Genomic DNA, 26,031 nt, shown 5'->3' with positions numbered 1-26,031 from the left:
TAAAATAAATAAATGCATCTTTAAAACAAACAAGAAGCAAAGGACAAGTCATGGGCCTCAAGGGCATGCCTCCAACAACCCACCTTTTTCAAGTACATCTCAACTCCTGAATTTCCATCCATCTCCTCCTAATGTATTATTACCTCCATCCATCTCCTCCAACAGATTATAAACTTACCAGTAGATTGATCCGTTGATAAAGTCAGAACTGGATCCCATCGTTTTCACAAAGCCCCATCTCTGAAGAGTGTTCTATTTCAAACCAAGCTTTTAAGATGTGAACCTTGGACGGAGGGCATTTTGAAATGCAAAGGTAACAATATCATAAGTAATTTTAGGAAATAAAAGCAGAGAACATATTTTCCAGTGTCTGGGTATAAGAGTAGAAACTAGGACTGTGATAAAGTGTGATCAGCTCCAAAGGAAAAAACAAAAACAAAAACAAAAAAAAAAAGGAAAGGAAAAAAAAAAGGATTTGTGCAGAGAAGGTGCTGGCCACAAGAATAGCATAGCAAGGTCATTTAAAATTATCTGGCCTGCAACAGAAAAGAAACCTTGCTTGCAGAATGATGCTCAGGAGATAGATGGCTCTGCATTCTGATCAGTTTACTATTTGCATGACCATAGGCAAATGACATTAGCCTTTCTAGTCCCCTATCTGCTAAATGGGAGGGGAGGGTGGTTGTTTTTATCTTGCGGCAGTTTTGTGAGGCGTAAATGAGGCACAAGAGTATCTGGCATCCAGAGGGTACTCAGTAAATTTAAGCAGTAATCATTTCTATAATTACTACTAATTTTATTATTGTCACTATTATATGCACAGCTTAGCAGGAATGTTGCCATTAAGCTATGCGATTCATTCTAATTCTGCTTCCTGGGATGTAGGCAAGCCTTATGTACTGCCTGCTACATCTGCAGAAGAGATTCCTGCTCAGATTTATGGACCAGGGTGTCAGTGTTCTCCTACCACTTTTAATAGATTGTATTCTGGCTCTCCTGATGCCACTCAGGTAATATGTGTCCATTAGGGGCAAATATATGTGAAAGCAGACATAACCGAGTGCCATTTGGTCAGGCCATAGCATTGAGCTCCTTCTTGCTAGGTGACTGTGTGCAGAACCGACCACAACTGAGAAAGAAAACAACGACAGTTGTCCAGATGCCTCAAAAAAGCAAACAGTGAACTGAAAACAAATTCCACGGAAAGCTTCCCAGGACCCTGTTTTATGTAAAGAGGCTCAGCATGGAGCTATTCAACTTTACAATTTCTTACCGCTGTGCTATATTTTTCCTCTGCCCCTAATTCTAGTTTTACTTGCTTTTTAAAAGCAATATTTAGCAATTTGTATAAACATGTCTCTTGTCTCTGAAATACAAAAAATGTTGTTTCCAGACAGGGCTTTATACAAAAATACCTGTGGTAACACCATCTAAGGCCATCAGGCACAGAAACACTCTAGTTTTCTAAAAAGCAGAATTACGATCTGACCCCTTAAAGGAACATCTCTCCCTCTTTCTTTCCCCCATTTTTATTACAGTCTGGATTTGTAAACTATTTTAAATTCTCACATTTCTACAGTCATTTGCATAGCCCAGAAAACATATTACATAACAAGTCAGTCAAGCTAAATTATAGGCAGTTCTTTTCAATCAGGCCACTGTGGTTCTGTTGCACACTTCAGCTCCCTGTCTCCCACTGCTCAAATGTTGCCATGGTGACCAATTTTTGTCATGTACATTCCCAGGTCCCGTGCGGCCCCCTTATTCATAGCTCTTTGCCATCGCTACAGCGACCGCTAGCTGTTCTCTTATTCTTTTTTTTAATCTCCCCTTAGCAACACATATCATCTTTAAAGCTACCTGGGCGAATTCTTGAAACCTGAATATAAATACTATGTTACATAAGCAAGCAAATTATTCCATAGTAAATAGATGATAGGGATAATAGCAAATAAATAAGACTACTTAAGCCTTCCATAAGCAAGTGCTCTGTGAGTTTACTTCATGTTCAATAGCTGCATCACTGTCAGGTTGCTGGAAAATCGACTGTTTTAAGACAAATGGAATAACAAGATTACAAAACCCAAGAGCCAAGTTGGATCAACCGCATTGCCATCTATCCAATTGTGAGCTGTTATGACAGCTAAAAATCACAAACTATGGGATATTGGAAGATGGAGTTGAGACATATAAAGACGGTCTCATTTATCCATATGCCTCAAAAGACAATGTCATATGGATAAAGTAAATGTCACCTTGTTTTCCCCTTTAAATATTTTAGGATGAATGTCTTTCGAATAAAAACACAACCTCAAAAAAAAAAAAATCAGAAGAAACCAGATCAAAGACATAAATAGAACAAAATATGCACAAGAGATCTCATCCAAGATCAAAGATGTGAATGTAATTGCCAGGAATAAGAAGGGCAGAATTCACCAGAACAGAATGTCTTCAGCACAGAGAGAATTATACCCAAAAAAGAATAAGAAGAAAAAGGGGGGGTAGTCTCTGGGAAATCAAATTCTCCACAAAGCCTGTAAAATGTCTTTATTTTCTCCATTGCAGTAAGCAAAAATCTCTATGCCATTCCATTGAAATGACCAAATATGGGGCCATGTTGACAAGCACTAAAGGACAGGGGCACAGGGAACAGTTGGTCTTTTACGGTTTTTGCCTTTCTTACCAGAGTTAACCCTGGAAACTTTTAACTTTTTACAGTGTTTCTCTGTAGATCAACTTAGTTGCAGATAGTTTTCAAAAGTGTGAAATCCTTGAGGCTGCATTTCAGAGAGGAGCTTTGCTTGTTAAAATGAAGTCATTAGTTTAATGCATATGGAAAAAAGAAGAGGCTGTAAGGGGAGTTCCCTTTGTTAAATATTTATCACTTGAGTCCCGGGCGGATGTCACTCAGAGAAGCCATAGTTAGAGATAGGGCACTGTCTGAAGTGAATAATCAGAGCACTCTACTGAATAAGGAGAGCTGATTTCTTAAGGGAAAAATAGTTCTTGGTCTCCTTAGACGTTGTCTTTTATGGTGCCTTGCTGAACTTGCTCAGTTTTTAGTGATTCCATCTTTATTTTCAAAGTACCCTATCTCTAACCCTATGGGACGCTCATCCATCTAAGTGAGTGAAGTCCACTCTCCTCTACTACACTATGCTAACAAGATGCCAGAGAGAGGGGAGGGGGAGGAGGAAGGGAGAACACCACCAACAGAAACATCTGAGAGCAGGGAGCACAAGCTCCCACTTGCATACAGAGAGGAGTGAACCCTGAATGGAAAGCCCGCAATTCCATTCATTCAGACTCCTAAGAGAAGACAGACTTAGAAGCCACAATCAAGTTTGATCAAATGGTAGCATGAAAGATAAATTTTCTCAAATTGGTGATTTTTTTTCCACTTAAAACAACTAAGTAATGTTTTTCCTAATAGTATTTAGACTTTAGGCTTTGATAAGTACATTGACATATATGTCCTTTGCTACTTTTAGAATAGAGATCTTTTTTTAATATTATTTCAAATACTTAAAAATGGCACAAATTAGAGGCAATCTGTTCTTACAAAGCCAATGTACCCAACAAATATGTACCTGTCTGTTTTGACATTTCTTACATTTTGGTATTATGATATGTTATATATGCTGGAGGTATATTTCTATAATATTGTAGAACCTCATTACTGACCGGCATTTGTTTTGACCCAAGGTCTTTGCATGTTTAATAGAGTTTCTGGACGATTTACCTGACAGTCAAATGCAGATATTGTGTGAATCAAAGCACTATTCAAAGACGCAGGATTCCTTACTGTGCAGTTTCTGCTGCAGTGTGAAAGCAAGAGGACTATGGCTGCATCCAAGGAATACACAAGGCCAAATTTGGGGGAGGGGGCAGACTGGGGGAGGGAGTAGATGCAAGACAACCTAGAATGGTAACAGCTCCTCAAGAAACGCTGGGGTTTATAACTCCTTAAAGGCTCCAATTTTTATGGGACAAATACATTTGTCGGGAGAAAAAAAGTCACCTCCCAGAATGATGTCCAACACTCACTGGAAGAGTGGGTATGGGCTGAGAAGGAAGTGAGTGCACTTCATCAGCTTCTGGAAAAGACAGTAAAGGAAAGGAGAGAGAAAAGCAGAGGAGATGGGAGAGGAGGGCAGGAAAAGGGAGAGGAGGGGAAGGGAGAGCAAAGGAGGGGAGGGGAGGGGAGAGGAGAGTAAAGAAAGGAAAGGGAAGGAAAAAAAGAGTTTAGAGTAAGAATGTGTAAGTGAAGTTTAGCACTGATTTTGCTTGTGACATCTTCTATGCCCCCTTTGTTTCTAGACAAGCTAGCGTATACCTGCACTAGTTAAATGGGATTTCATTTCTTTGATTAACACATTAAAATAGTCTTTCTCAACCACAAGCAATGTTCCCTCCCTTACCAGGGGACAGCTGGGTGGGAAGTGCTGCTTGCATCTAGCATATAGAATGCAGAGATGACACAGCTCCCCGTTCCCCACCTCCAGGAAAGAACCCCTATCCCAAATGGCAAGACTCTAAAAGGCTCTTCCCATCTCCTCCAGAGTTTATGAGGACATTTCAACCCAAAGGTTTTTACTCAAAAATAACCAGATCACGTGGGCAACAGCTATATATTTATGATAACAATACCTAGGACGCCTCCCAGTGAGGTTGAAAACTCCTCTGAGTTTTGTAAATATTCAGATTCACTTTGTGACTGATAATTTAGCAGACAGGCTTAAGCCCAAACCTTTCATAGGAATAAAATGATTCTTCATGGTACTGTTTCACTTTTAAAACCCTTTGGGGTCTGGTGCCCAGAATTGGCTTGGCCACTCTACAAACTATTCTCCTACATTTTCATGGTGTGGGTTCTTTCCAGAAACAAACTATAAATAGCTTTTACTTGGGAAATAATTTGATTTTCAAAAATCATAGCCTTTACAAGGAAAGAAAGTAATTTTTTCAACCCTGTTCAACTGGTTTTCTCAAAATGCTTGAATGGTGTTTTTGTTTGTTTTTTTAAATAAGAGACCTGTTATACAGGAATGCACCCCCCCCCCCAATAATGTCCTCTTTCCCAGTCTTATTGATTCAGGTACCTGTGAATTCACAAAATTCTGTATGATTTATAACTTATAGGGAAGAAACCACCTGCTGAATTTGCATATAGTTTAAGGTAGCTTTTTGTGAGAAAATAAAATGATTCTCCAAGGTTGTTTTTGTTGTTTTGCAGTGGCCGTGAGGTGTGTTTCAAGGTTCATTAAAAGAAATACACAAGACCCTGTCGTCTTCAGAAGCCAGCCTAGGCCCACACCTTCTGGCAAAATCCACTGAGCTATGTTATGAAGTCACTTAGTAACATGTAATGTATTAGCTACAATTTAAAGTTTAAAGGACAGCCATGTCTTTCCTCAAAATTCCCTTTATCTGTTATTAAACTACCCTGAATTTTTAGGTTAACTGACCTATGTAAGATCCTACAGCTCAAGTTCTCATGCAAGTAGTTAAAGATGTGTTACATACCCACTGCCTAGTGTACATTAAATACTCACTTCTGCTTTGCTGACCTCTGCATATAGAAGTATGGTCTATAAATACACACATACACACACACACACACACACACACACACACACACACACAAGCATCTATCAAGAAGCTTTTTGCTTTTTTTTCCCATAGAGTCTCTATATAGATTTCAAGAAAGAGAAGGTTTTTGTGTCTCCAAATGCCAAAAATAAGAATTATATAAATTTCAAGAAAGAGAAGGTTTTTGTGTAGCCTAATCAAGACTTCTCTGAAATGGGCCTAGGGATCTATATTTTAAGATAATATTCAGGGATTCACATAATCGGACCACTTAATGTGCTTTGAGAGAATAAATACATAGCAGAAAATGGAACAGACATTTTAAACTATTAATTCCTTGGGTACCCACCGCTCAAAACCCCTACATATTCTGGGTACACAAAGAAGCACACAACAGGGTCAGTTCTTAGTGGATATTAGTCTAAGTTCATTTGCATACTTGGGGGAGATAAGGTCATGTCACCTGGTCAAACTTCAAAACCCATCAGCCCTTGTTGAGCAAGGGGCCAGAGCCTGTGTTTATGATGTCTGCCACCACCGGCTCCTCTGTGATCTTCCTCGGGTGCATCTTCGGGTACTTGTCCTTAACTTTCTTATCTTCTCTGTAATCTCAGGGTCCCTCCTGATGCTGAGTTTCCTGAAAGAGCCTTCTCCTTCTTTATCTGTCTGTGCACACAAATTCTCCCTCCTGGGACTTCTAACATTCCATTGATAGCCATCAAAGCGGATGACTGGCTCCCTTCTGTTAAGCCCAGCTTGTTTGTTACCAGGAGTCTGTGACTGATTATTTAAAACCGATCTGAACTTTGCAGGTATTTGTATGATCTTCAGTCTCCCTGAGTGGTGTCACCTCCGTCCACCCAGGATTACATTTTGGCTTAGAAGATCCCATTTCAATAGTCTCTGTTTCCTACGTGTTACAGGGATTGCATGACATCCCCTGAACCTTGGAAGATCTTGCTTTTTCTATAACCTAAAAGACAAACCCAACACTTTGCTCATAACTATTGCTGCTTCTTTTGTTAACAAAATGCTTGGGATATTGATTTTAAAAAGGAAAGAAAGAAAGAAAGAAAGAAAGAAAGAAAGAAAGAAAGAAAGAAAGAAAGAAAGAAAGGAAGGAAGGAAGGAAGGAAGGAAGGAAGGAAGGAAGGAAGGAAGGAAGGAAGGAAGGAAGGAAGAAAGTCTGTGTAATGCCAGTCCACTTTCACTCCATTACTCTCCATCATAGCTTTCCCCAAGTGAAAACCAGGGTTTCACAGATCAGAGCTGCAAAAATCTATGGCACTGGACTAAATTCATAGAGAAAGAAGCTGTCAACTGTCAATTATGCATGTTTAACCTCTGTATGTTGTATAAATTACTATAGTGCATACCAACTGTCTTCCAGCATATTTGTGTGCCAACTGTCAATTATGCATGTTTAACCTCTGTATGTTGTATGAATTACTATATTGAAGCCATATTTGCAGTTGAGAGAATTTTGTGTTTTTCTGAGGAATCCATGTATTCATATGACTTTACTCACCAGGAGGATTTTTTAATTATTATTATTATAGAAAAATAATTTAACCAAACTGTGTAAAAGGAAACAGTTGCCTTTGTTTTGCCTGGCAATTCAGTCCTTTTAGACCTCAAGGAAGAAAATCTTTCTGAGATACCCCAGGAAATTCCCAAGTGGCCAGTGTAGCCCCCACTCATCTGTTGAAAGAGGTTAAACTGCCTAAAGCCATAATTTCAAGTCTTAATTGAATGCTGGCAATTCAACCGTGAGCTGGACCTCTGAAGAATGGTGGAGCCCTCTGTAGGCTTCACACAATGGGAATGCGTGGGCAGGTGCCATCTGCAGCCCAAGGGTAAGCGGACAAAAAGGCATTTGAGGAAGAGGGAATTTCTTACAGATATGATATAATGGGGAGATCTGAAAGCCATCCATCATACTGGTGACACGCATCACACCCAACAACAGCCAAAAGCCACAAGATGTCACGGACCGCCTGCAGCGTGTCAGGCCTTCTGGCGTAAGCACTTTATTGGATCCGACCACCTCTCCTTTGTTGCCCACTCTGCCACGCTGCATGGCTAGGCCCCAGAAAGTGTCTGCCCGCCCCCAGCCCCAACGTTTGCTAATGCAGGCTTCATTATCATCCACATTAACAGGCAGTCAGGACACATTCATCTGCTGATTGGAGGGGCCATCAGAGCTGGATGAAGGTACCAAACCACCAGATGTTGCTGGCTCTCATAAATTGGGTTAGCAGAAGTAACTGCTCCAAGAGGTCAGAACAATACTGGGCCACTCAGGGGCACTTGGTTCAGGAGCTCTTATGGAGACAGCTGCTAGAGATTACAGAGAACCAAGGCCATCAACCAGTCCCCTTTGGTTTCCTTTATTGGCCTTTCTTTTAAGATGGGAGAGACAGAGAAAGACAGACAGACAGACAGACAGACAGACAGACAGAAACAGAGGAACAGAGAGACAGGGAGACTGAGAGACAGAGAGACAGGGAGACAGGGAGACAGGGAGACAGGGAGACAGAAAGACAGACAGAGACAGAAACAGAGACACAGAGAGACACAGACACAGAGAGCTTGGGTTATATGAGCAAGAAAAAGTATACTCTTAAGTTTTCCCATACTGTGTAATATTAACCTGCCATTTGTATCCAAGTGTATTCCTTTGACTTCAAAGTACCACGTGGAGTATGTATACACACAGTCTCATTTAACATTAGCATGAATTATAATTGAACCTGTATTATTGTAATTGGACTTGTATTATATTTTGTTGCTGTAACCCCTGCATGCTATTTGTTTCTTTTCTCATCTGTCAAAATCACAAGCCCTCCAACCTCAGCCTCCCTGAGAAGCAGCTCTTCTTTGGCCCTTAGGGGATTCAGCAAAAATGTTGATAACTTATTAGAGTCTTGATACCTCCTAAGTTTGTTGTTTTTCAATGTTTTCAAAGGCCCTATAGAAAAACTGAAGGTAATTTAGAGACAGTCACGGGTAGATAGTTTTGGCTTGGACAATATTGTAAATCTGTACAACTGAAGAGTTGGGTGTGTGTGGAGTTGAGGGTCTGAATAGCTTAGGGTTCCCATGCTTTTCAGAATAATTTTCCAGTTTAATCCACCAAAGGTCATGCCAATACTTTGTGTCCCAGGCTTCTCTATAGAACAAACAGGCCACTGGAGGAATCTCTGAGTATGTTACTTTTTAACTTACAGGAATCGAGAAAAATCTACAAGGAAGGGACACTTCTCTAAAGGAAGGACTGAGTGTAAAATAATTGGAATTCTTTCTAACTGAATACATTGTAGTGTTTGGAAAACACTCCACAAAAATGCCAGTTATGTCCTAAAGCTAACACTTCAAGATTATCTGGAGAAAGCTTTGTTATCTAGGCACAAAGCTGTTTTCAAATCTATTCCAACATCTTCTGTATTTGACGCTGTTAAATGCTTCTTCCCACCTAGGTCTTAATTGATTTTGTTTCTTCTAGAATTTTGTGGATCTTCCACAATAAAATGAATTGATTTATACCACAGATGAGTAAGCGTCTCCCCTCCTCAGTGTCATCCTGCCTGAGCAGTACATTTTGCAATAATTTTAATGTTTACTTCATCTTGAAACAGCTTTTATTTGTTTGAGCACTGAGTTCACCTTGATCCTGGCTGCTAACACCAGAGAGGAAGGAATTGGGAGCAAGGATAAGTCCTTTCTCTGTTTGATGGAAAGTTCACAGTTGGTTTTCATGAATGATGGGCCCAAATATGGACTGGAGGAGATAACATGACAAAGCAAAGTCTATGATTATATGTAATGATTAGGAACAAATCTGATATTAAGCTCCTTTAAAAGAAAAATAACATCTCTACGTCAATTCTTAAACTCTAAATCCAACAAAAAATATTAACCTAAGAATAATAATTGTCTCAATGTGCCTTTCCTATATGCAAAATTGATGTCTTAGAATTAAATTATAATTTAATTAACTAGAGTAAAGACTAAGAAAGGTTATGTTAAAATGTTAATTTGTGTTTATTAAGACAAACTTATTCCTTTTTAGTCAGGCATTTGGGGACACGCATCCTAAATTACAGAAGTTTAGGGGGGCATTTAACTTTTCTTTTGTGTGTGTGATACATGTGAACGTACATGTTCCTCTGTGTGTTCATGTGTGTGCATTTGCAATAGGTCAGAGGTTGTTGTCAAAGTGTCTTCCTTCATTTCTCTCCATCTTGAGCTCTCCATTTTGCCGCAGGGTCTCTCACTGAACCTGGGCTCAAGGATTCAGCCATACTGACAGCCAGCAGCCTTCAAAGATTCTCCTGTCCCGCAGTTCCTCGTTGGGATTGCCAAGCAAATGGCAACCTCTGCCAGGCCTGACTGTTGATGTAGGTCTTAGGGAACCAGACTCAGGTTCTCATGCTTGCAGAGCACTCACTTCACCTCATGAGCCATCTCGCCAGCTTTAAAGTATTAACTCAACATAAAAACATGTGGCAAGGAAACTCAGCCACGCCATACGTAAGCAGTGAGGACACACTGGAGATCATATCCCAGACAGCCATCCACCATCTCATTCTAAAAGCCTTCTCTGATACCCCATTCCAGGGGCAGCAATGACACTTCCATGTGTTACACTACACAATTTGTTCATTTGTTTGGCTATTCACCACCCACACTGGAGTTTGTCTTTAGAAGAACACAGACTTTGCTGCCTTAGTCCCTGGTATGTGTCTCACCCTCAGTACAGGGCATGATAGTCAAAAGTAAGTGTGTGTATGTGTGTGTGTGTGTGTGTGTGTGTGTGTGTGTGTGTGTGTGTGTGTGTGTGTATGTGTGTGTATGTGTAAGTATGTGTGTGTATATGTGTGTATGTGTATGTATGTGTGTATGTGTGTATATGTATGTGTGTGTATGTGTATGTATGTGTGTGTATCTGTGTGTATATGTTTGTGTGTGTATGTGTATGTGTATGTATGTGTGTATGTGTGTGTATGTGTGTATATGTATGTATGTGTATGTATGTGTGTATGTGTGTGTATGTGTGTATATGTATGTGTGTGTATGTGTGTGTATATGTTTGTGTGTGTATGTGTATGTGAGTGTGTGTGTATGTGTGTGTGTGAATATATCTGAGTGCCCTGCTCTTTTGCAGAAAAGTGGAAGAAGCATCACAAGAAGGCTCTAGATTTGAAAAATTAATTACTTCTATCAATTATAGTGACAACTGTTTCATTCAAGTTAAGTGCTTCACACCGAGTGTCTTATACGCTTTGCATAAATAGTGATTATTTTAGTAAACTGCTTTTAGTAAATCCTTTTCCACAGAGCAACTCAAAGGTGAATGGGAAAGGTTATAGATAAAGCACTGTACCATCTTATTCAAATGTCTGGAATATATTATTCTGCAACTGTAGAAATAAAGGCTGACAAAAATCAGTTAAAAGAACCCCAGATGGGCATTCTGTATTTGTTATGGATTTTCGTGCTCCTACACAAAGTTTGCTTACCCCAAATGTGTGATTTATGCAGACATTGCATTTGCTGGAGACGGACAAGCGTAGAGATGAATGGGGAGATTTCCTTGATTAGAGAGAGTAGGGTTCTACATACCATTTAAAAATTCCAAGTGAGTGTGTCAACTCAGTAGGACTTAGAGCAAATTCGCCGCAATCTGAAATGGGTATAGGACAAGCATCTCTGACTCCGCTGAGTTTTAAATGCACAAACAGAAGTGCTGGCAGAAAACAGAAAGTCAGCTCCACAGCTAGGGGCTTGAGTGAACAAGAAGTCCTTTCTCTCAGATGGTGTGAGATGACACTTAGGACAAACTAAAGAAAGTAGATGATTTCATAGACCTACAATCTCTTTTGCTTGACTACTGTCTACGTTATCCTCCTTCAGCTGCGTTTACTTATGATGGCTCCAGCCCTCTGGCTTCACTGTGTAAACAACTGACTCAGGCCCCTGGCAACAAACCATGTTCGTACAGTCTCACGCCCACAGACAGTGCTCTTAAGAATGGTGCATATTGTGATTTTGCCGTCTGTCTTTGAGAGAATACCAAAAATGTACATTTCACTTTCAGCTCATGCCTTTCTTCAACATGACTACATAATTTCAGATTTTTGAAAGAAGAAGAAGAGGGAGGAGGAGGAGAAGAAGAAGGAGGAGGAGAGGAGAAGAAGGAGAAGGAGAAGGAGAAGGAGAAGGAGAAGGAGAAGGAGAAGGAGAAGGAGAAGGAGAAGGAGAAGGAGAAGGAGAAGGAGAAGGAGAAGGAGAAGGAGAAGGAGAAGGAGAAGGAGAAGAAGAAGAAGAAGAAGAAGAAGAAGAAGAAGAAGAAGAAGAAGAAGAAGAAGAAGAAGAAGAAGAAGAAGAAGAAGCAATATGCATGTCCGTGAGTTAATCATCAAAATATACTAAACAAGGCTGGAGAGGTAGCTCGGTGGTTAAGAGCACTGGTTGCTCTTCCAGAGGATAAGGGTTTGATTCCTAGAACCTACATGGCAGCTCACAACCATCTATAACTCTAGTTCCAGGGGACCAAATGCCTTTTTGTGATCTCTGTGTTTACATACCAGGCATGCACATGGAACACAAATACATAAGCAGGCAAGATTCCCATTCACATAAATACATGGGAAAAAATTAGATATATATGTAGCACAGTGAAAAGTCTTCTCTTTCACAGTTTTTCCTGAATTCATTGCCTAGTTTCACAAAGAAGTAAATCTCTGTTTCTATTTTCTGTTCTGTCTTGCTTTTGGAAGTTTCTAGAAGGGAGTTTCCAAAGTAAGGCTTATCTAGGCTTGAGAGATCAAAATAGGACACTGGAACCGCCCTGTACCATCCATCACTGGTTGACACAGAAACCAAAACCAAAACACAGAATTGTTGTTGTTGTTTTAAAATATATATTCAATTGCCATTTATACATTTATTGTATTTAAAATAAGTTACATGCTCACATTAATTTATTCTTCTTATGTTTAAAACTAATGTGTACAAGGTAATTAAATAAAATTAATGAAATATTCACGAAGAAAACTGTGAGCATTTTACACAATACTTTGTTGTTGTTTTTTTGTTTGTTTGTTTGTTGTTTTTTTTAAGGCAGACTTTCTCTGTGTTGCCTTGGCTGCCCTAGAACTCACTCTGTAGACTAGGCTGATCTTGAACTCAGAGATCAACCTGCCTCTGCTTCCCTAGTGCTGGGATTAAAGGGGTGTGCCACCACCACTCAGAAATCTTAATGTCACCTTTCTTTCTAAACCTCTTCTGTCAGAAGTCTCCACTGTTATTGGCTGCGGCTTCTCCTTCAGCTGCAGGCTTTCGGCTTTGAGGCGATCACAAGCCAATCCAGCTTCCAGTCTTTCCTATGCTTTCATCTGAGTTTTGGCTAATCTAGAGTTCTCTGCTTTAGTTTTCAGTCCCAAACTCACCTCCCATCCCTACCTTAGCTCTAAAGTCTCATCTACAACATTCCCCTTTTCATCTCCAGGTCTGGTGTCTGTCTACAGAATCCCAACGATGCTCTGTGGTCTGTTACCTGCTCTCCCCATTGCTTCCTTGGTCTGCTAAACTTGCGTTTCCCTAAACCACCGTTTGTCATCGTTGATGTTACTGCTCTCGCTCCACCACCCACACTCATCCCCGAGGATATGGGGCAATATCTGGAGCCATTATCACATTGGGAAAGGACGCTACCGGCGCCCAGCTGGTGAAAGTCCAGGGTGTTCCTGGACATCTTTCCCACACACCAGACGCCAGGAGGCTTCCACCGCAATTATCTAGCTCCAAACGCCACGGGTGTCCGTGCTGAAACCGTCCTATCTTACTCTCACTGACACCTCCTCATTTATGTCCTCTGGTTACTTTAGCCAAGGCTAGATTTCTTTCATACTTTCCCTGTACCACAGGGGTTCCCTTGAGTCTATGACTTGAAAAAAATCTGCTCATCAATTATTTCCTCACACAGTATTCTACCATATTACATTCATCTGCTTGACTGAGAGATTATACTTAGCAGATCCGTCCAGCTTTTTGCACTTCTTACACTTCTGCTCTGCTAATTTCAATTCCCTCACACCCAAACCTTTCAGTGGCACAGCTCTGGGTTCATCGACAGACCCCTGTGAACGTCTCCTTTCCATGTCCCATATCCCATATTCTATCATTTGTTCTATATATGATTGCCATATTACACCATGTCACTCTATCAGTTCCTCCACTAGGTAGCAAGGGTGGAGTTGGTTAGTTAACCACCAATGAAGGTAGATTGATTGCCATGAAGCTCTCTCTCCTTGATTTCTTAGAATACACATCTAAAGATTTGGAGCCAAGCTCTCTGGATTCGGTTCTTGGCTCTGCCACTTCCTCTCTTGGGCAAGTTAATTTATTTCCCCACCTGGAATATGAGCTCACAATAAAGCTTTCTTTCCTGGGCTTCTGTGCAACTGGAGGCCCTCCCAGTGCAAAGCAAGCAAGATAATTAGGCTGTTACTCCCAAGAAAAGTGGAGAACTATTTTTCTTATGCACCCCTGTTTGAAGGTCATATATTGATATACAATGTTCATAAAACTGGGACTCCAAATGACTGGTGTTTCCTTCCATCCATGCTTTATTGTCTGAGCTGATTTAATTAATTTATTTATTCGTTTCTTTCTTTGCTTTGGTTGTGCTGGGGCTTGAATTCAGGACCTCGAGAAAGCTAGATGAGCATCCACTACTGACCTACATCTTCAGTCATGGAATTTTATTTGAGAGTGGTTCTTTTTTATACTACCAAAGCTGGCTTCAATTTATAATCCTCCTGCCTCAGCCTCCCAAGTACCTGAGATTATAAGCATAAATCATCACACCTAAATGATAAAGGAATAACTTCTGGATGTATTATCAGCTATGTTTTCTTTATGTATATATCATATTAATTTTACTTGTTCCTGAGAGACTGTGCAAGCTTCTGGAAAAGTAAGAGCTCCTACAAGGTACATGCCTCAGCATGTTCCACATATTTCCATACCCTGTTGCCAGGGTTATCAAGCTCCTGCAACTCTGTATTCAACTCATTCACTGTTAATTACAACACGACTGTGGTCTACTTGGGGAAAACTACAGAAAGCAATTAAAAGCGAAGCCAAAGCAGGAATAAAAGATAGGCTTTCTTCTTTTAATCTCTTCTCTGAGTTTTCCCAGAGTTTCACTGTAGCTCCCCATGGATGAGTTGGGAGCTGCAGCAATTCATAAGTAATTTATTTTGATGTGGGAGGAGGAGGGACGGGGATACTCATGGCTCCAGGTCTCCACTTTTCCTCTATGCAGTGCCTCCCCCTCTTTCCATTGGCTGATCTCAGTCACTGAGTGATAATAAGATCAGAAAAAGCCAAGTAGAAAGTGCTACCTGACTACGTGTCTACTTGACTCTGTTGTCTGTCGTTGAGACTCCAGATAACCGTTTTATTTGGTAACTCACTCTTTGCTTCTGCAGTCCCCTCTGTGAGGTACCAACCTCTCCGCAACTCCTCTCTCAGCCACCACCCTCTTAACTAGTAGAACAAGTAACGATCTGCCTGTAATTACTGCTTAATTCATTTGCATGTGGATGCTCTCATTAGAATGTCATTAGCATGGGGAGGGAGTCTGGTTACCAGAGCAACCAGGAGTGGGGCAGGTGCAGTTCAGCCTCCACTGGAGTCTCTGCTCTGTTTGGTCAAATTCCACCTGTATTCCTGGCTGCTCTCACTCTAGTGGCTGCCAGAATAGAAGCACTCTGTAGTGCTACCCTCTTTATTTTGGCTCTGTCTCCAGAATTTCTTGGTAACCTTTGTGGCTCAGCCCGATTTCACTCATAACCCCTTTTGTGTTAACTCTCCACGTTTGGAGACTGTTTCCAGTTTCCAGTCTGTGCCATCCAGAGTGGTAGCCGCTTACCATGTAGCAACTGAACACTAAAATAGGAAAAGCCTGGGTTGAGATGTGCTTTAAGCATAATGTATGCAAATGACTTCAAAGACTTCATAAAAAACCAAAGATTGTAAGGCATCCCATTAGTAATTCTGTTGCTGTAAGACTGTGTTGAGATGGTACTGTCACAGGTGCATAGGGTTAAATAAAGTATATTCTTAAGTCTAGGGCTGTCACTTAGTAATAGAATACTTTCCTACCATGAAGGAGACCTTGGGTTCAATTTCCAACTCACATGCATACATACACACATTCATTTATATACTCAGACACATATACATATATATGATATATACAAAGACACATACATACATATATACATAGACACGCATATATGTGCGTATATACACATACATAAATATAGACAAACGTGCATATACACACATAAATATATACATGCATGGGTATGTATGTACATACACTCGTATGTACATACATAAGTATACCATACACATGTAAATATATACCTATATACAGACATACCTACATATGTATACATACATACATACATATATAAAATAATGACTAGTTAGATATGACTACTAAGCTATTGGACATTATCTATTTGGTTCCATGTATATTCTAACAGCTGCAAAGTCTTGAACAATGGTCATCTTCCCCAAATCTCTAATTGGTGCTGCCCTTTGCATTCTTAGTGACAATTCCAAAATTCTTCTAGGATTTGCCAGCAAATTGCTCATTTCAGACATCACTTCATAAATACTCACAGAGGTTAAGAAATTCAATGGTTCCATCAACACAGAAATTCCTTTCTAAATATGTGCTGATAGGTGACTACCCTGTTCCTGCTTTGGGGGCCACCACTTAGCAGAAGATAGATGAAGAATACCTCAAATTCTGTAGCTAGCATTTCTTATATTGACAAGAAGTCCACCTCCTCATAAAGCTACTCACTGAGTTGAGTTCTGCCCCTGGAGGAAAATAGCAAAGAACACTGTCTGCCCCTCCCCTCGGACTGAGGAGGGGTGTCACTATTTGCTCCTCTCAGCATCTCTGTTAAATGGAGTCCATTTCCTTCAGAAGACATGGCCTCGAGGCTCAACATCCCTGGCGCCTTCCCCCAGAGTTTTGTCATTTATCAATGTCCCTGTAAAAATGTGGCATCCAGAAGTGGATACCCACTCCAGATGTGATAGATGCAGCCTACCAGAGGTGGAACAACTCCTTTTTCTCCTCTGGGGGATACTAGAATTTGGTAGATTTAGTCTAAATCAACATTCATTTTATAACCTTCTTTACTCAATTCTTGACACATGTCAAGATATTCAATTCAATAGGCATCACGTCTTCCCAGGCAGTGGTGGTGCATGCCTTTAATTCCTGCACTTGGGAGGCAGAGGCAGGTTGATTTCTGAGTTAAAGGCCAACCTGGTCTACAGAATAGTTCTAGGACATCCAGGACTACACAGAGAAACTCTGTCTTGGAAAAACAAAACAAAACAAAACAAAACAACCAAACAACCAAACAACCAAAATCATATCTTTTATCCCACATCAGTTGACATAGAGTTATAGTTCCTTTATCATGGACTTAAGTAATTGATTCTTAAAAGTCAAACCCAGTACTTTACTCTCCTGTGGGATTTTAGCTCAGGCTTTTATTCCATTGTGCCACACAAGTAAGTTTAAAATTCAGGTCTTTCTCCACGATTGACCAACCAAAGGAATGATGATCTGCCAAGCTGTATACCAAAGGCACAGAAAGTTGCTTTCCAAGGCTCCTTAATCATCTAAACAATGTGTTAAACTGGACATGGCCCTCTTGTCTGTTAAGATAAGACTTTGCCATCCATCTCTTTGAAATCAAGCCACACTAGAGAGTTATATGATCTATACATTTGAGCAGAAATAGTGCCACTTAACAACTTGGCACTCAGTACCTGCAGTGACAGAAATCAACTCTGAACCATGGCCTGACTTGAACTTGGGGAAACAGTTCTGATGCCTGACAGCCTCCCTCCTTCCCTACTTGCTCTCAAACTGTTGTGTCACAGCCTGTTGGAACTCTGCTCTGGACCCTGTCTGTAGTCTGATCTTTCTATGTTGAGATAGGGAGATACCATGTCACTTGCCTTTTTTTTTTTCATATCTCTTTTGTTCTCAGGGTGAGGTAAGGACCAGTCACAATTTCACAACCACACCTGTTAGATGTTTGGTTTTCCTAATAGGGATGGGCTGGGTTGAAGCTCACCACCATAGAATGGAGCCTCCTCTTTCAGAACCTGTGGGTGACTATCTCAATGTTCACTCCTTTTCTCCCCTCTCCTTTGGGTAGGAAAGTCTAGTTTGAAAGCCCATCTGTTTGTTTTAGTGAAAAAAGAAGAAAATATCTCATTCTTTTGACATCTCCTTGTTATTAAAATTTTATCCTTTCCTATTTGTGACAAAATAAAATTCTCCTCATAAATTTTAAGTGTTTAAAAATATCATGTGTGTGTGTATGTGTATGTGTGTGTGTGTGTGTGTGCATGTGTGTGTGTGTGTGTGTGTGTGTGTGTGTACAGGTGTACATATATGTGCACATTATAACTGTGGAGGTCAAAGGACAACTTAGTTGGTTCTCTCCTTCCAACATACATGTCATCAGGCTTGATAGCAAGCATCCCTTACCCACTAAGCAAACTCCACAGCCCTTCATACATTTTTGGAGACAAAAAAAGTGCATTTAGTTTTATACACATAATTTTTATGGAAGGGAATATGGAAGAAAGAGGGGTGAAGAGGGAAAGAAGGTATGGCAGGAGAAAAGGAGAGAGAGAGAGAAAGAAGAAATGAATGTAAGAAGAAACTTACATTTCTTTGTTTTGTATACCCGAGTTGATGATTTAGGACTAAATGTTTTGTTCCCTTCTCTAGTCTATGTTTCTAACTTAATAAAATATAAATATGCAATTATATAAAAGGAAAGATGATACAAGCCATCATCAGACTCACATCAAAATCAATCATTGAATTTCCATTTTAACATCCATATTTTTACTTTTACAGTTTCTGCAGAAGTGTGTAATATTTTGACATTCACCAATTTTGTTAAATGAGTTAAAGACACTATAAAAACTACTATTGCACTCAACTCTCCAGCCCAAGATCGGACTGTTCTTTACAGTATGCCTCAGTGCGTACCGCCAGAGTTGATGTGAGCTGCCCATTCATGCTTACTGTTCTGCCTTGTAGCCTCTGTACAGCCATGCTTCAGGTCTGCGAGGGAAAGCTCCACATTGGTGCCTGGGAGAAGAAGAAGAAGAAGATAAAGTGTTCCTACCCATGTTGCCAAAGGGTAGTTATGGATAATTGGATAAATTCTGAAAGGTCCTGGAAGCTGTGAGCTTAGTAGTCCACATTTACAAACGTTACATCCACCCTTAGGTTGTATCTACTCTTGTAATGAGAAGGCAAACTGTGAAAGAGTAATTTGACTATTCATTCAAAATTATCATATCAATCATTTTGATATTTGAAAGGAAAGTTTTAAGTGCCTAAATTATGGAAATAATTACCTCATTTTCCCCCTTCCCCCTGCTCTGTGTGTGAAGGGATAATCTGATAGACTATTTTATTCTTTTTAAAAAGAGAGTCGTTTAAATTCGGGACCCTCCCAAAGTAAGCTCTGAAAACCCTCAGTCATGTTGCATCTGGCTTCCTTTGATAAATATTATCTTCTCATTTTTAGAGTAATTTCTCCAAAACAAAGAGCATCTTTTTCTGAAGTTATTTGTCAGTATAATGCAAATTAAGAACAGAAGCATAATATTGTAGAATATCTCTGAACAGCATTGCACAAACAGCCTTGAGTTGAATTGGATCACATCAGCTTACTTAACTCAGTTAGAATAGATAACCATGAAAGGAGCCTGAGACTGATGGCAATTCTATTCATGTCTCAGATTTACAATAACCCCAAATTATTTTTGCATGATTTGTTTTTCCACCAATAATTTAGTTTAATTTATCACTATACAAGATTTGAATAGGTTATCAAAGTATTAAAATTTATAATTCTTTTCATGAAACCCATGATTCTGAGATTTTAGTTTTATTTTTTTAACCCAGTGTTGTAACCTGCAGATATATTTTCTCACCAAAAGACAGCAATGAGTTGACTGATTAAATATGCGTCCATCTGTTGGTGGGTGAGTTGCCTTGCTATTTGGAAGATGCAAAAGTAAGTGGGCTGTTTTATTTATGAAGACCCTCCCTCTCTAACTGTGAGAGTTATGAATTCTCCAGCTTACATTCATACACACATTAAAGGTTAACATTATCAGCAGTATACGTACACAACGAGTGGTTTCTATATTTCTCGAGTAGGTTTGAGATTTTCTTTTTTAAACAAGTACTTTTGGAAAACAGACTCTCTAAAATGCAAAATATGATTCATCTATTCTTCTAAGAAAAATTTTTTTGTAGAAAATAAAGTACTTGCCTACAGAACACCAAGTTGCATGCAAACCATTTGCTTGTTTACTTCACGAGGGGTAGATGACAACTGACTGTGAATGCTTTTTCCCTCCAGAACCAAGTGTAGAAAGAGCTAGTGCTAGAACTGTGTTGTTTCTGGGCCTAAAGGACCATTGGATGTTCTGTTGGAAGCTGAGGCTTAAGGAGATGTCTCATATCAAACAACCCACAACCCAGGGGTTCTAACGTATTACTTTGTTGTTTAATATGGTTTCACAGCAGCCGTGTTAAGCTCTTTGAGTCCCATGTTCTTCTTTGTTATGTTATAGGCAGAACCCACTTTCTCTTCTTGGCATTTTATATTATCTGTGCTTAGAAGGAACAATTTTGCTGACACTGGCATCTAATATGAATGCCACATATGAGAGAGAAATCAAGATTCCTACCTTGCCCATTGAGCAATGTATGCATACACACACATGCATGCACATCCTGCAGTAGATGAAGGTCAGTATTTACATATGAAGGTGTAAAGGTTAATGAAGGCTGGAGAGATGGCTCAGTAGTTAGGACCATGGACCACTCTTCCACAGTATCAGAGTGTGGCTCTCAGAACCCACACCAAGGGCTTCATCACAACCTGTTACTCCTGCTCCAGAGGAGTCATCACCTCTGGCTTCTGTAAGCACCTTGCACTCTCGTGCACACATCTCCACACAGACGCACATGCATAATTAGATATAATAAAAATGAAATTTGTCTTTTAAAGCTGACATCCTTTAGAGAAGGAACACAGGAAGAAGATTCTGCACAGGTCCAGAGTGCATCTGCATTTAGGATTACCACCAGTGCTAATGTGGAAAAGAAAGCCTTTGCACACTGGTAATAGAGATGCAAATTACTACAGCCATTACAAAAGGCTGGAAGGAGGTTTCTCATAAACAAAACCAAAAACAAAGAAAAGAAATTTGCCAGAGATCCTATTTATGATTATTTATCCTTGAGGTATTAAATCAGTTTGTGAAGAAAGATGTCTGCAATTCTATTAGCAATAGCGAAGTTATATCCACATAGGTATCTATCCTAATGAAACAGATAATGTAGGTGAATGTTTGTGTGTGCGTGCATGTGCGCATGTGTGCTGGTCTTTAAAAACTAAGTAAATTCTGTAATTTGCCTCAATATGGAAAGATTCTAAAACAATCTGACTCATGGAAAAAATTTTGAACATTAGTAAAAGATGCTGTAAAAGATGCATTGGTACAAGTGTGAGCTGTCTGTAAAAGGGCAGAGGAGTATAAACTCTCAGACGGGAAGAATGAGGGTTTGGAGGGATCTCGTGTATTCTTATAGAAGACTATAAGGGGTGTTGGATGTTTCTAAACTGCTGAGGAAGTAAGCGGCCATGCACACGCCTATGATCTCAGGGCAGTGTGGGTAGAGACATGAAGACCCTCAATGTTTGCTGGCCACTGGCCTAGCACTGGAATCAATGAAAGGCCCTGTCTCAAAGGAATGGAGCCAAGAAGGATAAAGTAGGACAGTCAAAGTTCTCCTCCACCTGTCGTACATTCGATGGCATGGTCACCTGCCACACACATGTATGTATATCACATATGCACACCACACAAACACTAACATTCACAAACACACACGCAGACAAATACTGACAAAGCTAGTGATTTGCCACAATGATCTGTTGCCTCATCTGTCCAGCAAAGTTCAAGGCCCTGCACTCTTAGGAGACAACCCAGTATTTATGTCAGCGACTCTGTTGTGACCGAATGGAAAGTGTGCCACTTCTGAGAGAATCCTCAGGTTGCCATGGTTATCAGCCCAATTTAACAAATGAAGGGATGGACATTCTCGCCTCCTCATTCTCCAGGTCATGAGACACGTGAAGAGACCTGCTTCACACCAGTGTGCCAGCGTGAGGGCCAGGCACAGGGAGGGTGAGCTGACGTTGCCCTTGACTAAGCTTTTGAAATGACTGATTCCTCTGCTTCAGTCTAAAGCACCTGATCCAAACGTGGGCCTCCAGAAAGCTGCAAATCGCATGCCTCAGGCCATCATTCCTTCACAGATGAACAAAACTGCTGAGACTAAATCTATATGGGAACTATGCTGTACCTTGAGAAAGGCCAAACGTGGAGAGAGGAGAAGGTAAAAAATTTGAAGTGCTAGTTTTTCCACACTTCATTTTCACCACCACTTTGAATCGCCTAAGCTCTTCAACTTTTCAGCTGACTGGCTGATAACCAGCTAGGCTCTTCGTGTTCGTTGGCGATTTTATTTCTTTCTCCTGTTTGCTGGGTAAAGGAAACAGCTACAAGAAGAAACAAATGCCTGCGGTGTGAGGCAGCAGTTGGCAAGCTCCCGAAATCACAAGTTTGCAGTCCAGGCAATGGGAAATGAGATCAGAGAGTCTGTTTACAGAGGTGGGCACATTTGTCCAAAATGGCAGGACCCAGGGCTGGTCATTTGGTGTAGCAGACAGGAAGCGACTGTGAATGTTTATATCTATTTCCCAAATGCCTTAATGAATAGACCCAGAAGGCAGCGCAATGCAAGTTCATGCAACTGCAGGAAAGAACCAAAGCTTCCCATATCTAGGGGAAACTGTACTCCCTATGCCTGTAACAAGCTCAAGAACAGGTAATAGGGAATATGGAACACACACACACACGGTAGGGAGCTCTATGTTCAAACAGTAGGAACTAGGAACATGTTCCCCACAGAGTAGAAATGCCCTCCCCCAACAAGCAGTATGGCACCACCCCCACCCCCAACACAAACACACACACACACACAGGTACACCTTCTGAAATTTATTTTTTATGGTTATTTTCTAAAATGAATGTATTAAATGAACATGGAAAAAATGTATGTTTCACAATATGAAGAATCAGAGAGAAAACCAGCGTGACAGAATGGAAGAGAAAAACCAATACTCTTATTATGATATAAGGCAATTTTTTTAAACAGGTGCTGATTTTCAAAGAGTTGATTTTTTTCTTTAACAATTAACCATCCGTCTTCCTCCCACATTAAAAAAAAGCAACAACAATGTTTATTCTGGGTTAGACTGCTACAGGTGGTGCATGGAAGGAATATTCTTTGCAGCTAATGAAGTTCTGTGGCTTACAAACAGTATTTCAGGGTTTGTGGGAATTCACGTCTGTGTGTACACACATGGGTCTAATGTTTGTACAAATAATCTCTGGGTTCACTGGGTATTGAAATACACCAAAGCAGCGCCAACTGAGTTCTGAAAGCACCACTGGCCTTCGTGTTGGTTTCCTGAGAAGGGTCTTTCCCAAAAGCCTGCTTCTACCCAGAGCAGAGTGTGATTTATGGGGGGGGTTCCCAGAGCGTTGAAATATTCATTCTGAGCACTACTCAATATGCTCTCTCCAGGTTCATCATTTTGGAAATTAATCAACTGTCAAAAAAAAAAAAGTTGAACTCCAAGTGATATTAGATTTAAATTATACATGTGTGTTTTATCAGAACATGAAGATCAAAACATTACAGAATAATAAATAGGTGAGTTATCTTCCAAGAGACTGCTCGATATGACTTCAGTTTTTAACATTTAAAGCCTTTGCTGTCTGCCACTTTACTATCACATATATGAGTACATATATCATATGAGAACATATATCATATGAGAACATATATTACATGAGAACATATATCATATGAGAACATATATCATATGAGTACATATATCATATGAGAACATATATCATATGAGAACATATATCATATGAGTACATATATCATATGAGTACATATATCATATGAGAACATATATCATATGAGTACATATATCATATGAGTATATATATCATATGAGTACATATATCATATGAGTACATATAGATTCCCAACATCTATTACATTTCTTAGCACCCCCCCATTTTTATACTAAGTTTAAGAAAATAAAAACACTGTTTTTAAAGATCAACTATAAGCTTAGGGGAAAAAATAAGAGTCACAAAATTATTGTGACTTGGTAATTATTAGCTTTGCACTCAACACGTTTAGAGCAGTGGTGATTCAAACATTTGCCAAACATTCCCCAGGGATTTGCCAAGCATCTGTGTTAACATCCCAAGCATGCTTGGGGGTTATAAAGCTGTTGGCTCAGGCTTATTGGTTACACTGTTGCTCCTGTGTCATGGCTGCCTGCCTTTTGCCTGATGAGAGACCCAGTTGTGAGCAGATGCAATATTCCTAGACACACAGACACACAGAGGATTGATACCAGAGAGAAACTATAATATTCCAATAGCCGTCTCTCTTGTTTCTTTTTACCTCCATTACCCGTGATAAAACTAAACAAAACAAAAATAGAAATAGAAAAAAATTAAAACGAGTACAGCTAATGGAAACAGCCGTTTTAAAAAATATATTATTGAATTAAATTATAATTATATCGGGGTGATATGTGCCTTTGTATTACCTTAAATAAAAAGCAAATTTAATTCATATCCAGGTAGGTAGAAACCATCCATCTTCCTCCTACATAAAAACTATCTTTATTCTGGGTTTTCTAACAATCTACTTATTGTTAGAAAAATGTCTGGATTTCTGGTGATTTTATTGTAAATTTTAGATACTAGAGAAAAGTCTTGAGCTCCAGCTGGCTAGGAATATGGAGTCAAGTTAAAAGACCATAATTCATCTAGGCATGGTGGTCATATCTGTAACCCCAGCACTCGGGAGACAGAGGCAAGAAGATGTACCACCAGTTGGAGGTCAGCCTGGCCTAAGTAGTGAGTTCTAGGCAAACCACGGCCGCATACTCTGACTCTGTCTCAAAACAAAACAGACCAGAACAGCTATATGAGAATAGTATGAACGGCATCAAATAAAAAAAAAAAAAAAAAGTAGTTTGAATAAAGTCAGTGTCTCAATTCAGGCTATCTTCCTAGAGATCCAAGTCTGACCTATCCCATTTTTCAGTTACAAAGCTGTAAAGGGGATGTCATATGCTGTATAAATAGAGACATCTCAGTACTGTGGAGTCTTGTCACCAGATGCAACCTCCTCCCTATATTAAGACGTCAAATCTCAGAGGATGAAATCCGTATAAAATCAGAAGCAGAACTGTCCCCTGGCAAATCCAACTAGCAAAGCCAGTGCTCCAAGCCAGTGCTCCCAAGTAAGTAAGGAAGAGACAATAAGGGTACTTACAGATCAGCTAAGAATCAGGGAGATTCAGCTCCGAGAAAGAGAAATCTAGACACCTCTAGCACCCATACTAGGAGAGAAACGGGCTACTCTGAGCATGGAGCTCTCTTAGCGTACAGAAGGCTGCTTTATCCTTTGCCTCCATCAGCCCTGGGATGCCTAACTTCCCACGGAGGTTTTGCATTACATTGCTGGGCTGCAGATGTTAGGGGCTGGTATAGATGCTTGAATTTTCTTGTGTGTTTGAGAAAGCTGTTTCTGAAGAAGCTTTGCACCAAAGCCCTCCCACGGGTAGTGTACCCACACCCACCCACCCACACCCTCCCTCAAATCCTGGCCTTGGAAGAATCCCTTGTTTTCCCTTCCCCCTCCCCCTCCCCTTCCCATCTAAATATGGTGCTGGGCCTCAGGAGGCCTTGGCACAAAAAGCTTCTATAGGCGTCTGTCACTTGACTGACAGCAGAAAGGTTTCCGGAGATGGACAGCTGTGTGTAGGTGGGCAAAGACAGAGCTGAGCAGATTAAAGCAAGAGAGACAGTCAAGGGACGCGTCTAAATCAGAGGCCTCTGCAGATCTAGAGCCCGAAACTCTGTGATCATTAACCACATGGAGGACACATGTGAAAGAGCTTTAAAGCCTGCCCATCTTACGGCATCTTTAGAATAATAAGGGCCCCAGTTTAGGAGCAGATCGATGTCAAACACACAACAGCATCATGTAAAGTGACACGGAAGCGCATCACCAAAGAAAGCTGCCAGTGGGAAGACACAATGCAGCCTCAATTTTCTCATCGCCTCTGCAGCTCTTGGCGCTTGCTTTCAACCTGGGCTGCGCATTCAGCACTG

At 40.3% G+C, this 26,031-nt stretch overlaps 1 long non-coding RNA gene across 8 annotated transcripts in view, besides 14 other annotated features; it reads right to left on the bottom strand.

Annotated features, from left to right (window-relative positions):
* The window catches only part of Gm32793, an 80,193-nt gene extending 54,721 nt beyond the window's left edge, over positions 1 to 25,472 (bottom strand). For 6 of the 8 annotated variants that reach the window (XR_865558.1, XR_003947884.1, XR_003947885.1 and 3 more), the window contains exons 1-2: positions 25,190 to 25,472; positions 18,713 to 18,814 (exon numbers count right to left, since the gene is read on the bottom strand). This is a non-coding gene — a long non-coding RNA (predicted gene, 32793). Of the gene's footprint in view, positions 1 to 178; positions 6,699 to 18,712; positions 18,815 to 25,189 lie in introns of those variants that run through there. The other 2 variants (XR_373557.4, XR_373558.4) reach the window with 1 other exon arrangement.
* Positions 21,963 to 22,589: an enhancer, noted in NCBI's record as "HindIII fragment". NCBI's record gives its function as "enhancer in somites" and the evidence as "EXISTENCE:transgenic organism evidence [ECO:0001131][PMID:16728472]".
* Positions 22,320 to 22,339: an enhancer, noted in NCBI's record as "E1". NCBI's record gives its function as "enhancer in somites" and the evidence as "EXISTENCE:transgenic organism evidence [ECO:0001131][PMID:16728472]".
* Positions 22,428 to 22,445: a protein binding site, noted in NCBI's record as "E3". NCBI's record gives the evidence for it as "EXISTENCE:protein binding evidence [ECO:0000024][PMID:16728472]".
* Positions 22,428 to 22,445: an enhancer, noted in NCBI's record as "E3". NCBI's record gives its function as "enhancer in somites" and the evidence as "EXISTENCE:transgenic organism evidence [ECO:0001131][PMID:16728472]".
* Positions 22,459 to 22,478: an enhancer, noted in NCBI's record as "E4". NCBI's record gives its function as "enhancer in somites" and the evidence as "EXISTENCE:transgenic organism evidence [ECO:0001131][PMID:16728472]".
* Positions 25,287 to 25,762: an enhancer, noted in NCBI's record as "SacI/BglII fragment". NCBI's record gives its function as "enhancer in rhombomeres r3 and r5" and the evidence as "EXISTENCE:transgenic organism evidence [ECO:0001131][PMID:9425139]".
* Positions 25,351 to 25,359: a protein binding site, noted in NCBI's record as "Krox20 site 1". NCBI's record gives the evidence for it as "EXISTENCE:nuclease protection assay evidence [ECO:0001106][PMID:9425139]".
* Positions 25,408 to 25,418: a protein binding site, noted in NCBI's record as "region B". NCBI's record gives the evidence for it as "EXISTENCE:nuclease protection assay evidence [ECO:0001106][PMID:9425139]".
* Positions 25,422 to 25,430: a protein binding site, noted in NCBI's record as "Krox20 site 2". NCBI's record gives the evidence for it as "EXISTENCE:nuclease protection assay evidence [ECO:0001106][PMID:9425139]".
* Positions 25,469 to 25,477: a protein binding site, noted in NCBI's record as "Krox20 site 3". NCBI's record gives the evidence for it as "EXISTENCE:nuclease protection assay evidence [ECO:0001106][PMID:9425139]".
* Positions 25,484 to 25,496: a protein binding site, noted in NCBI's record as "Krox20 site 4, 5". NCBI's record gives the evidence for it as "EXISTENCE:nuclease protection assay evidence [ECO:0001106][PMID:9425139]".
* Positions 25,498 to 25,506: a protein binding site, noted in NCBI's record as "Krox20 site 6". NCBI's record gives the evidence for it as "EXISTENCE:nuclease protection assay evidence [ECO:0001106][PMID:9425139]".
* Positions 25,555 to 25,563: a protein binding site, noted in NCBI's record as "Krox20 site 7". NCBI's record gives the evidence for it as "EXISTENCE:nuclease protection assay evidence [ECO:0001106][PMID:9425139]".
* Positions 25,676 to 25,684: a protein binding site, noted in NCBI's record as "Krox20 site 8". NCBI's record gives the evidence for it as "EXISTENCE:nuclease protection assay evidence [ECO:0001106][PMID:9425139]".

The sequence above is a fragment of the Mus musculus genome, chromosome 1, assembly GCF_000001635.26.
Source record: "Mus musculus strain C57BL/6J chromosome 1, GRCm38.p6 C57BL/6J".
Classification (NCBI taxonomy): domain Eukaryota; kingdom Metazoa; phylum Chordata; class Mammalia; order Rodentia; family Muridae; genus Mus; species Mus musculus.
The sequence above is the reverse complement of the archived record's forward strand: the minus strand, read 5'-3'. Positions and strand labels throughout refer to the sequence as shown.